Source organism: Myodes glareolus, chromosome 2, assembly GCF_982192425.1.
Source record: "Myodes glareolus chromosome 2, mMyoGla1.1, whole genome shotgun sequence".
In the NCBI taxonomy this organism is placed as follows: Eukaryota; Metazoa; Chordata; class Mammalia; order Rodentia; family Cricetidae; genus Myodes; species Myodes glareolus.
Window position 1 is genome coordinate 88,374,347 of NC_142027.1, and position 9,672 is coordinate 88,384,018.

General features: G+C 44.6%; 1 long non-coding RNA gene across 2 annotated transcripts in view; it reads left to right on the plus strand.

Moving 5' to 3' along the window:
• LOC125390124 (uncharacterized) overlaps window positions 1-8,867 on the plus strand; it is a 33,877-nt gene extending 25,010 nt beyond the window's left edge. The window contains exons 3-4 of one of the 2 annotated variants that reach the window (XR_015736920.1): window positions 7,257-7,684; window positions 8,372-8,867. This is a non-coding gene — a long non-coding RNA (uncharacterized LOC125390124). Of the gene's footprint in view, window positions 1-7,256 lie in introns of both variants that reach the window. The other variant, XR_015000509.2, reaches the window with a different exon arrangement.
• Window positions 8,868-9,672: the final 805 nt, after the last annotated feature.

The following is a 9,672-nucleotide window of genomic DNA, read 5'->3' on the forward strand; positions in this document are numbered from 1 at the left end:
GAAATGTCTCCTAGCAAACTTTGAAAGTCATTAAAAGTCTGCAATTGATCTCTCCTAATTTGCACCTTTTGTGGCCTAATTTTTTGGGAGACCTATTTTATATCTTAAATAATTAATAGATCTCCTCTTTGTATTTTTTCAGGAGTAATTTGTAATTCCCAACAAGGCAAAATTTTGTTTTTGTTTTTGTTTTTTTTTTTTACTTCTAACATTCTAAAGTATCTATATTTGAATCAGCTAGCGAGACATTGCCCCCCATGTAATGGCAAACTATAGATTGAGGAAATTGCTTACATATTATTTCCAATAGCTAACATACAAAATAATGGCATGGGGTGGGGGCTATTTAATATTCTCTGTGGGTTAACCTTCCAATGATACTTCTCTACAGGCTGAGAGTTATTATAAGTAGGCACCATGAAGGCAAATTTTTCTCTATCTTTTTCTTGTAAAGGTATATAGTGAATAAACAATCTTTTAAATAAGTAACTACAAGAGGCTATCCTTAGGCAATAGGGAAGGCAAAGGAATTCCAGATTGTAGAGAGCCCATTGACTGAATCACCTTATTATTAGCTCTTATATTTGTTATTGTTTTCCATTTTCTAGATTTCTTTTTAATAACAAATACAGGAGAATTCCAAGGGCTGGTTGATTCTTCAGTATGCTGAGCATTTAGCTGCTTCTGTACCAGCTGTTCTAAAGTCTGTAATGCATTACTCAACACATACAGGTTTGTCTGTCAACCATTTTAAAGATATGGCAGTTGGTGCCTTTGAAAGATCAGCAGCTGTCATGTTCTCTGTTCTTGTACAACTTGAGTGGTTGGTGATTGATCTATATAATACCTTCCAACATTTTCCCCAGAGACATATGTTAATTTATGGTTTATTTCTAAGATTGAGGGAATGTTAATCTGAAGATTCCATTGATGTAACAAATCATGCCCCCATAAATTCATTGCTATGCTAGCTACGTATGACTTTAATTTTTATCTCTGTCTTTCTGGCCCCATACATTAAACCTATCTTGTGCTCTATTTTACTTGAGATAAAGTTCTAATCCCTGAACATTTACCTCCTGAAGAGGCTAGTTGGATGTCAAGATTCTGGTGCAACTATTATTACATCCACATCTATTATCTACAAGACCTTCAATGACAACATCAATTATTCATATTTTTAATTTTAGTCTTTGTTCATTTATAGACATTTGCCAAAATATATGCTTTATAGTTTCTCCTGAATGTTTTGTTCTCTCTTCTATAGTTGTTATATTATCCAGAGCAGTATGGTTTCTTACAATAGGCATCTGACTCTTTAATTGCTCTGGGAAGGAGTTTCTTCCATGATTACAGGAAAAGGCTAAAGTGAATTTGGCATGGGAGCCTACAAGAGTCCCCTCAAGGCATTTCTGGATGGCAAAGGTTATCTTGACTGTCCCTTGTTGATTGACATTCATTAGTCCAATGCCTGCCCTTACCATACCTTCTGCATAATCCAGAAGGGAGAGGAATTCTATTTGGATTATGCTTAGAAAAAGCATTATTTCTAGGAATTCCTTGTTTACAACCCCCCTCCTTTTGTTTGTTTGTTTTTTTGAAACAGGGTTTTTCAGTTTTGGAGCCTGTCCTGGAACTTGCTCTTGTAGATCAGGCTAGCCTTGAACTCACAGAAATCCATCTGCCTCTGCCTTCCGAGTGCTGGGATTAAAGGCTTGTGCCGCCACCTCCCGGCCTTACAATTCCTTTGTAAGTGACCTTTTTTTATTGCAATTGAAACACTTAACATTTCAATTTTTCTTTAGACCTCTGGAATACCAGCATCCTTTCCTATCCAAGCATCATCATGGTCATGAGATTCAGTATTGATTGTATCTTGGATCCATTCTTCCAAGGATGCTAATTTTGCCTTTAATGGCCTAATTATCCCTTTCCATTGTACATTTTCAAAAGTCAGAGATTCAATTATTATTTGTCTAACTTTTGAATTTGGAATCATTCTGATTATTGCTGAAGTCAATCTTTGTAAGAAATCAGTGAAGGTTTGTTTTGGACCCTGTATAACTTTAGCAAATAACTCAATTTTCTTTCCTACTTCTTCAATTCTGTCCCAAGCATTCAAAGCTGTTGTACAGCATAAAGCATGGTCATCATATAGAGATTGTCTTTATACATTAGCATAGTCTCCCTTTCCAAGAAGTTGGTCTTGGGAGATTTTCATACCTCTAGCCCTACTTCATTGTTCAATGGTCTTAGCCTCATCTTTCCACCAGGCACTCCATTGTAATTGAGGACCAGGATCCAAGTCTGCTGTAATCATGTCTCTCCAGTCTTGAGGGATAATTCTATTATAAGTTGACAAGTTTAACATCTGTTTCACAAAAGGTGAAAGCATGCCATATGAGACTATCACTTCCTTGAATCTCCTTAAATATAACATTTCCACAGGAGTTCATTTAGTTCTTGCACAGCCTTGGGATAGCTATCATTTGGCAGTTGTTCCTGTAAGGTAACTAGATAAATTAAAGTTTGTTTGTTTTAAAAGTGTAAGATGTTCCTTTCTAACCTTATAATGCAACACTGAAATTGGTTTGCCTTTAAATTCCTCTGTCTGGATCTGAATATCTCCATGATCTGTTTTAGTAAGTTTTTCTAAAACTTATATCTTAACACACACATTAACTAACTTTTTTAGTGATAAAAATGATAAAACTGATAATGTTTATAATTGACATTACAGAAATCCCATCTAAATTAGTTATCCTCTCATTTAATTGTTCCATTTTCAAACTGTTCAGAATATTATCATACAGAGACCTAACTACCTCCATTGCAATAGTGCTTTCCATTTTAATTTAATTTTAATGTGGGGAAAAAAAACTTTCTTTTAACTCCCTTTAAGAATTCCCAAGGTACACACCTTTAATCCCAGCACTTGGGAGGCAAAGGTAGGTGGATCTCTGTGAGTTTGAGGCCAGCCTGGTCTACCAAAGCTAGATACAGGACAGGCTCCAAAAGTACAGAGAAACCCTGTCTTGAAGAAAAACAAAGCAAAACAAAAAAAAAAGAATTCCCTGTTGTCTCACCAAGTCTGCTGCTGCTGACGATTCAGATGAAGGTTAAGTGGGAGGCTGATTGCTGCTGTGTAGAACAGTAGAAGCTTGAGTGGGTTTCAAGGCAGCTACCTAGTTTGGCAGCAGCCCCAGGAAGGTCCGGGGAAAGCCCAGAACCCACCTGGAGAAAAGAAGCCACCAGCCGTCTGCATGGAAGAGTGTGTGAAAGCACTAACTCCTGTAGCATTTGGAACCCAAACACCTGTGGAGTTTGCTGCAGAGAGACTGCAACAGAAAAAAATCAAACTCGCTCAGAGGGTTTGGGGAGAAGAGGAAAGGAAAACAGCCAGTGGGGCGGTGACTCAGCCGCATGTAGCTCCTGCCTGTGCAGACGGCTGTAAAGCCACAGGCAAGCGAATTTTTCGTGAATTCATGACCTAATGTTGCACGCCAGATGTAGTGCAAATTCTAATTGGTCTTAATAATAAAAACCCGGAGTCAGATACAGGGTAAATGCTGACAGATCAGAGAAGCAGAGCAACCAGCCACTAGAATTCTTACCTCTATGACTTCTCCAGGCTGAAAAGAGGCTGAGCTACTGTCTCCTCCCACCTTATATTCCTCTCTCCATTCAGCCGTATCACTTCCTGTCTGTCTGTACAGACCTCCGGACCTCTATGGTTAACAAGTGGCTAGCTCCTTCCCCTGATCTTCAGGTATGTTATCTTTGTTAGAGTACAAACAAGATATCAGCTCACACCACAGCATGGCGAAAGGTCATGGTGTTGGGAAGGTTGAGAACCACCGGCCGCGCTGTCAGTCCTGAGGTGAACCCAAGGTGCCCTGCATCTATTTATGTGGGAAGCATTCTGACCGCAAGTCTCAGGTCTAAGGTGGAAGGCTTTCACTTTAGTCCTTTCTGTCTTGGCGGATTGACTGCCAGGGGCCACATGAGATGTCTGTAGCTTTAATATACAGCCGAGCTGCTTGAATATGAGCAGGCTTGCAGATAATCAAAGCATGGCTCGAGGTAGGAATTGAATGTGAGAATCCCAGGCAGGGCTGGCAAGCCATATGTGTGCTAATTTCAACCTTGGACTTAAGGTCAAGATTGATTTAGTTAAAAATATTATTCTGCAATGTAATAGCTGCCTTCAGATTGGATTGTGGGGCATTCTGGAGGACGCGTAAGTGTGGGGCGCCTGCTTGAAGGCAGAGTGCAATGGCTCACAATATTTTCCTCTCACGCATAGGAAAATACTTTTGCTGGTTGGCTGCATATATTTTGGCAATTTTGAGAAATAACACGGTTTTTAAAAACACTTTTTATTATAGAAAATGTCAAATATTCCCTAACTTACCCGTGGCTCAACTTCTAACTTATTTCTTTTTTTTTTATTCTTGACTTTATGATGCTGTGAAAACAATATATGCCAGCGGAAACCATGCTTGGAAATTGAAACTCAGATCCTTTCCCTGGTCATCGCTGTGCTCTCTAATCCTCTCCAGGCGCGCCTGTGGGTCCCAGTTCACCTGCCGACCACAAGGGGACAAGGCTCCACAGTGCAGACCTGGGCCGTGGGGTCAGGCAGATGAACTCAGTCACTTTCAACTTGACAAGATGGCCACTTTAAAGTAGTTTAGCAGGGCCATCCTGAGTCAAGGAGCAGTTACACTGAGTGAGAGTTCCGCTAAAGTTGGTCCGCTCCCTCTGTAGCGCGCCAGAACGCATGCTTAGGTTTCTCAAGCCATGTGCCTCTGTCTCTGTGATTCAGTTCCGCTGTTCCAGCATAGAAGCAGCGCCAGACAGGACCAACGTGGACAGATCGGAGCGCGTCCCCCCCCCCCCCGTCCCCCCCCATCCCCCCCCCCCCCCCCCCCCCCCCCCCCCCCCCCCGCTTGAGACAGGGTTTCTCTGTAGCTTTGGAGCCTGTCCTGGAACTAACTGTTTTAGACCAGACTGGCCTCGAATTTACAGAGATCCGCCTGCCTCTGCCTCCTACGTGCTGGGATTTAAGGTGCGTGTCACTACTGCCCAGCCAAGTTTTTTTTTTCTTTTTTTTTTTTTAACTTAATCTTTAAAAATAGTCAACATTTGTCTCTTTCACAATTTTGGCCTCTTATCTGGGGCTGGATCCCTGGAAGTGGCATTGGGGTCTTAAAGGGTAGATGCATATGTGACTTTGCTTGTTGCTACTAAATCCCCCTCAATAGGTGTCACATCAGTGTCATGGGTTGAATAAGAAATGTCCCTGTAGGCTCAGACATTTGAACACTTGGTTCTCAGTGAGAGGTGCTGTTTGGGGAGGTGGTTGGCCTTGACAGAGAAAGTACGCTGGAGTCTGAGAGTTCAAAGCCTCCCCATTTCTAGTTTGCTATCTGTGCTCATGGTTAAAGATGTGAGCTCTAAGCTTCGGGCTCCTGCCACCACGCTGGCTGTATGCTGCCGCGCCTCCCGCCATGCTGCCTGTAAGCTGCCCTGCCTCCTGCCATGCTGGCTGTATGCTGCCCTGCCTCCTGCCATGCTGCCTGTAAGCTTCCCTGCCTCCCGCCACACTGGCTGTAAGCTGTCCTGCCTCCGGCCACGCTGGCTATATGCTGCCACGCCTCCCCTCAATGCGGGGCTCTTACCCCCTGGAACTGTAAATCCAGATAAACCCTCTCCCTAAGTGGCCTTAGGCTACTGTGTCTTGTCACAGCAACAGCAAAGGAACCAATACAGCCATTTTGCACTTGACTGGAAGATGAGACCCTGAAGGCTTGATTCTTATGTTTGGTCTCATTAAGTGTTTTTCTTAAAACATACATGGTTTGTCTTGGCAGCGTGGTGCTCACTCGGGTTAGAGTCCTTCCTTGTCTTCATAGGCCATGGCACAGCTCGGATATGATCTTTTCCCCCACTAAAAGGTTCATGCTGACCCTTTTCCTCGAGGCGACAGTGTTAGAGGTGACGCGGCAAAGCTAGGAAAGCGAGTTCAGCTCCCTGTCTTTCTTGCTTCCACTGTTGCGCGGGTATTTGGTCTTTGTCGTATGTCTGCTTCTGCTATCTTGTAGCACACCACAAGGCTCTTACCACAAGCCGAGGAAGATGGGGGCATCTGCTCTTGAACTTCTCCATCTCCAAACCCACCACCAAAATTAGCTATTTTTTTTTTAATTTATAAAATGTTTGAACTTAGGTCTCTTGCTACAGCAAGAGCAAACCGGCTAAGGCAGACAGGGAGACTGAGGCTCCCAAGACCTCAAATGCCCTCCTTCACCGTGTTCTGGTGCCATACTCAGCCCAGGAGGACCTTGGGCCGGTCCTAGTGTTCTACCTTGGGTATTCCCAGTGTGCTCCACCTTCTGGTCTTGATTTTGTTTTTTGGATGCATTTGCTTTTCTCGCAGCCTGAGGGTGAGAGCTGGTTCTGGCAGAGTCTCCTGACCGTTTGTGGTTACTTTTTAGCGCATGGCACTTGGCCAGAGGCAGGCGTGTGACAGTGAGGATGTCGTGTGGTCCTGTGTGAACCACAGCAGAACTTCAGTTCCCAGGGCGGCTCCTCAATGAGTGGGCACTGACTGTGATGGGTGGGTAGTAGGGTGGCCCAGGGGCGCTGGGTCCATACAGAGGGGAGGCTTAAAGAGTAAGAGAAGTCACAGGGGGTTCCTGGAACATGTCATCACCAAACTGAGCCCTGAGAGTAAAATCTGGACCCATGGAAAAGGCCATTGAAGAAGAGACTCTGGAGAAAAACTGGTCCAAGAATCTAGAGGCAAAATAATTCACAGAGAGCATGAAGAAATTGAGTTTCTGGGGGCCTCAGGCTCCATTGGTTATGGTCAAAACTGTAGAAAAACATACTTCTAAAGTATTGCCTATGGGATGGATCCGTTTAGAACTATAAATCCCCACACACTGGGTTCCTTCCACCAGCACACTCCGGGCACTAGGAAAGACATGTCCACCTCTAAACTTCCTTCTCCCAGGGGTGGCCAGTCCCTGCGGGTCAGCACTGGGAATGTCGCCTTGCCAGTTAAAGGCAGCCTAGAAATAGGCAGAGTATGAAAATATTGAAAGGTGATACGATTATAAAAACATTCAGAGGAAGGTAGACATAGCTCCTAAGTGTGCTGGAGAACCTGAATTTGCGGTTGGTGGCTATACCGGAATGTCAGCTGGCAAGTTAATGGGCTGATAATTACTGTTCTCCTCTGTCAACAGGTTCTCAGGATGCTAGCAAACGGGAATCCAGATCTCGGCTCGGAGAGCAGATATATCCTGGCCATGCCTGAAAGGGGTCAGAAAAATTAAGTGAGATAAATGAGCAGAGAGGATTGAGTGAACGTCTTTGATTTGTGCAAGAGAGCCATAAAGATAAAATCTCTGGGACCATTTCATCTTACATCAGAAACCACGCTTGCCTCCCACTCTACAGGGTCAGCACGGTGTCTCAAATGTTGAAGGAAGGGGGCTGAAGGCCCGGGCACATGAAAGCACACTTGACTGAACCTGTGATAAATGGCTTTCAGAACACTGGGGCCCGGTGCTATGAGCGCCCTAACAAAGCCTTTCCCCTCACGTGTCCCATCTGTAGGACAATAACCCCAACGGCAGCTGTTACAGTGGGGGCAGCTCGCACGGAGCAACAAGTGAGTTTGGACAGAACACTGAGATGGACTGACTTCTGTCGGTCCCACATTCCAGAAGCCCAAGATTTTTTATTCTCCCTCCTTTTCTCCCTGGGCCAGCTGGCCCATGGGCGACACCGATGACAATGACGAACCTCTCATTCGTCCACAGCCCATGCTCTCCTCTGCACAGCCCCAAAGGTCTGCTCCGCATCGTCACTTGAATATCTCACTGACCCCCTGTTTGTTCTCTAATTGCTTCTGGCGAAAGGCCCTACCCTCAACAACTTAAGTCAAGTCAAAAATATAACAGTTTTAACACCACCCCCTAAACTTTCTCACTCCCAGAACTTGGGTTTTTTTACTTGTTGTTGTTGTTGTTGTTGTTGTTGTTGTTTTGTCTCTGATGTCATTTTTGCATCCACCCTCTTATTCCTATCAGCTTCCCCATCCCAGGCTCACACCCCATCCTCTCAGGCTAAGTTAGCTTCTTCGTTGTTCTCCCTGCCTTTGCATTTCAGCTCCGAGCTCAGCCTGGCTCGTGAGTGCAGTGCTCATTGTCCCATTCCCTGTTGGGTCTCACGAACTAGCCTGGACCTTCGTGTGACCAGAGATTGTGACATGGAATGCGGGGCACAGTGCATCCTGGTGGGTGAATGAATCAATTGCCCGGCTCACCTATGGAAAAAATCTTTGATGTCTCCACAGGTTCACCCCAGTGGTTTAAAACAGGAAGCTCTGGGGACCAAAAAGAGAGTGTTTGACACCATGAGGCATTCTGAGAACTTCTCAGATGTTCCAAGGCACATGGCGTAGGAAGACATGGTCTGGCACGAATGTCGTCGTTTGGCAGCCAGCCCTCTGTGTCCTTTCCTGCGGGATCGTCACTGATGTTGCAGGACCATGTGTATAATCAGCCACGGTGTTCCCGACTCACCTCAAACACCTGCCAGTTTTCACGGAAGCAAATCTTGTCTCTGACAGCTGTCATCCAAACGTGTTCTGAAATGGCAGTGCCGTCGTGGATGGATTCTTCAGGACGGAGCTTTCTGAAGCTGGCTCATGTGACAGTCTCTCCTCTGGGCAGTGTTCCTGGGCTTCCATGGTCATTGCAGGGCTGGTCATTTGTTAAGATGATTTAGGCACAAATGTCAGAGGAGAATTTGTTGTCGCCAAATAAAAACGTCCTCTAAGCAGAGACTGATGAATGTGCTGAGGTCTGCTCCCAGCCATTTAGAACGAATCCTGAATGAATAATAAAACAGCCCATCAGTGACGTCTACAGAGGGGAAGGACACCATCTAAGCCATTGAGACCTCTGATGCCAGTCCTGCTGCAGGGGAGAAAAATGAACCAATTCTCACATTCTGTGGTCTCCTCAGGAAACTCAGCCAGACCACAGATAGGTCACAAATACAACTGAACTTTGGTGTCTTGTGTTAAGCAAGAGTCAAGTTTGTGGTGAAGAGCAGATATGTGCGTGCATGTGTGCATGTGTGTGTATGTGTGTGTACACATACTGTGTATGTATGTGTATATGTTTATATGTATTATATAACGTGTGTGCTTATATATGTGTGTGTGTGTCTATTTGTATGCAGGTACATTTGTATGTACGTATATGTTTAGCGTTTGTATGATTGTATAAGTATGTGTGTATGTGTGTTAACCAAGGATGATTTTACAAGTAGCTTGCAATGTTTCAGTCCAAACAAAGCTCCCAGAGGCAATGACAGAAATAGAACATCCAGGCAAAGAGAGGACCTCAAAGCAACCCTCAGCACAGCGTGCAAATCAGCTGCGGAAAAGAAATGGGCCTAGAACTCTGTAGGAGAATCTAAGGGGACAAAAGCAGCTCACAATGTCAAGAACTGTGGCCTGGGGCTAGACCGACGGCTCAGTGGTTAAGAGCACTGACGTCTCTTGCAGAGGACCTGGGTTCATTTCCCAGTATCTACTTTGGGTGCCTCATAACTGCCTGTAGCTCCTTGCCCATGAGGGCATCTGAA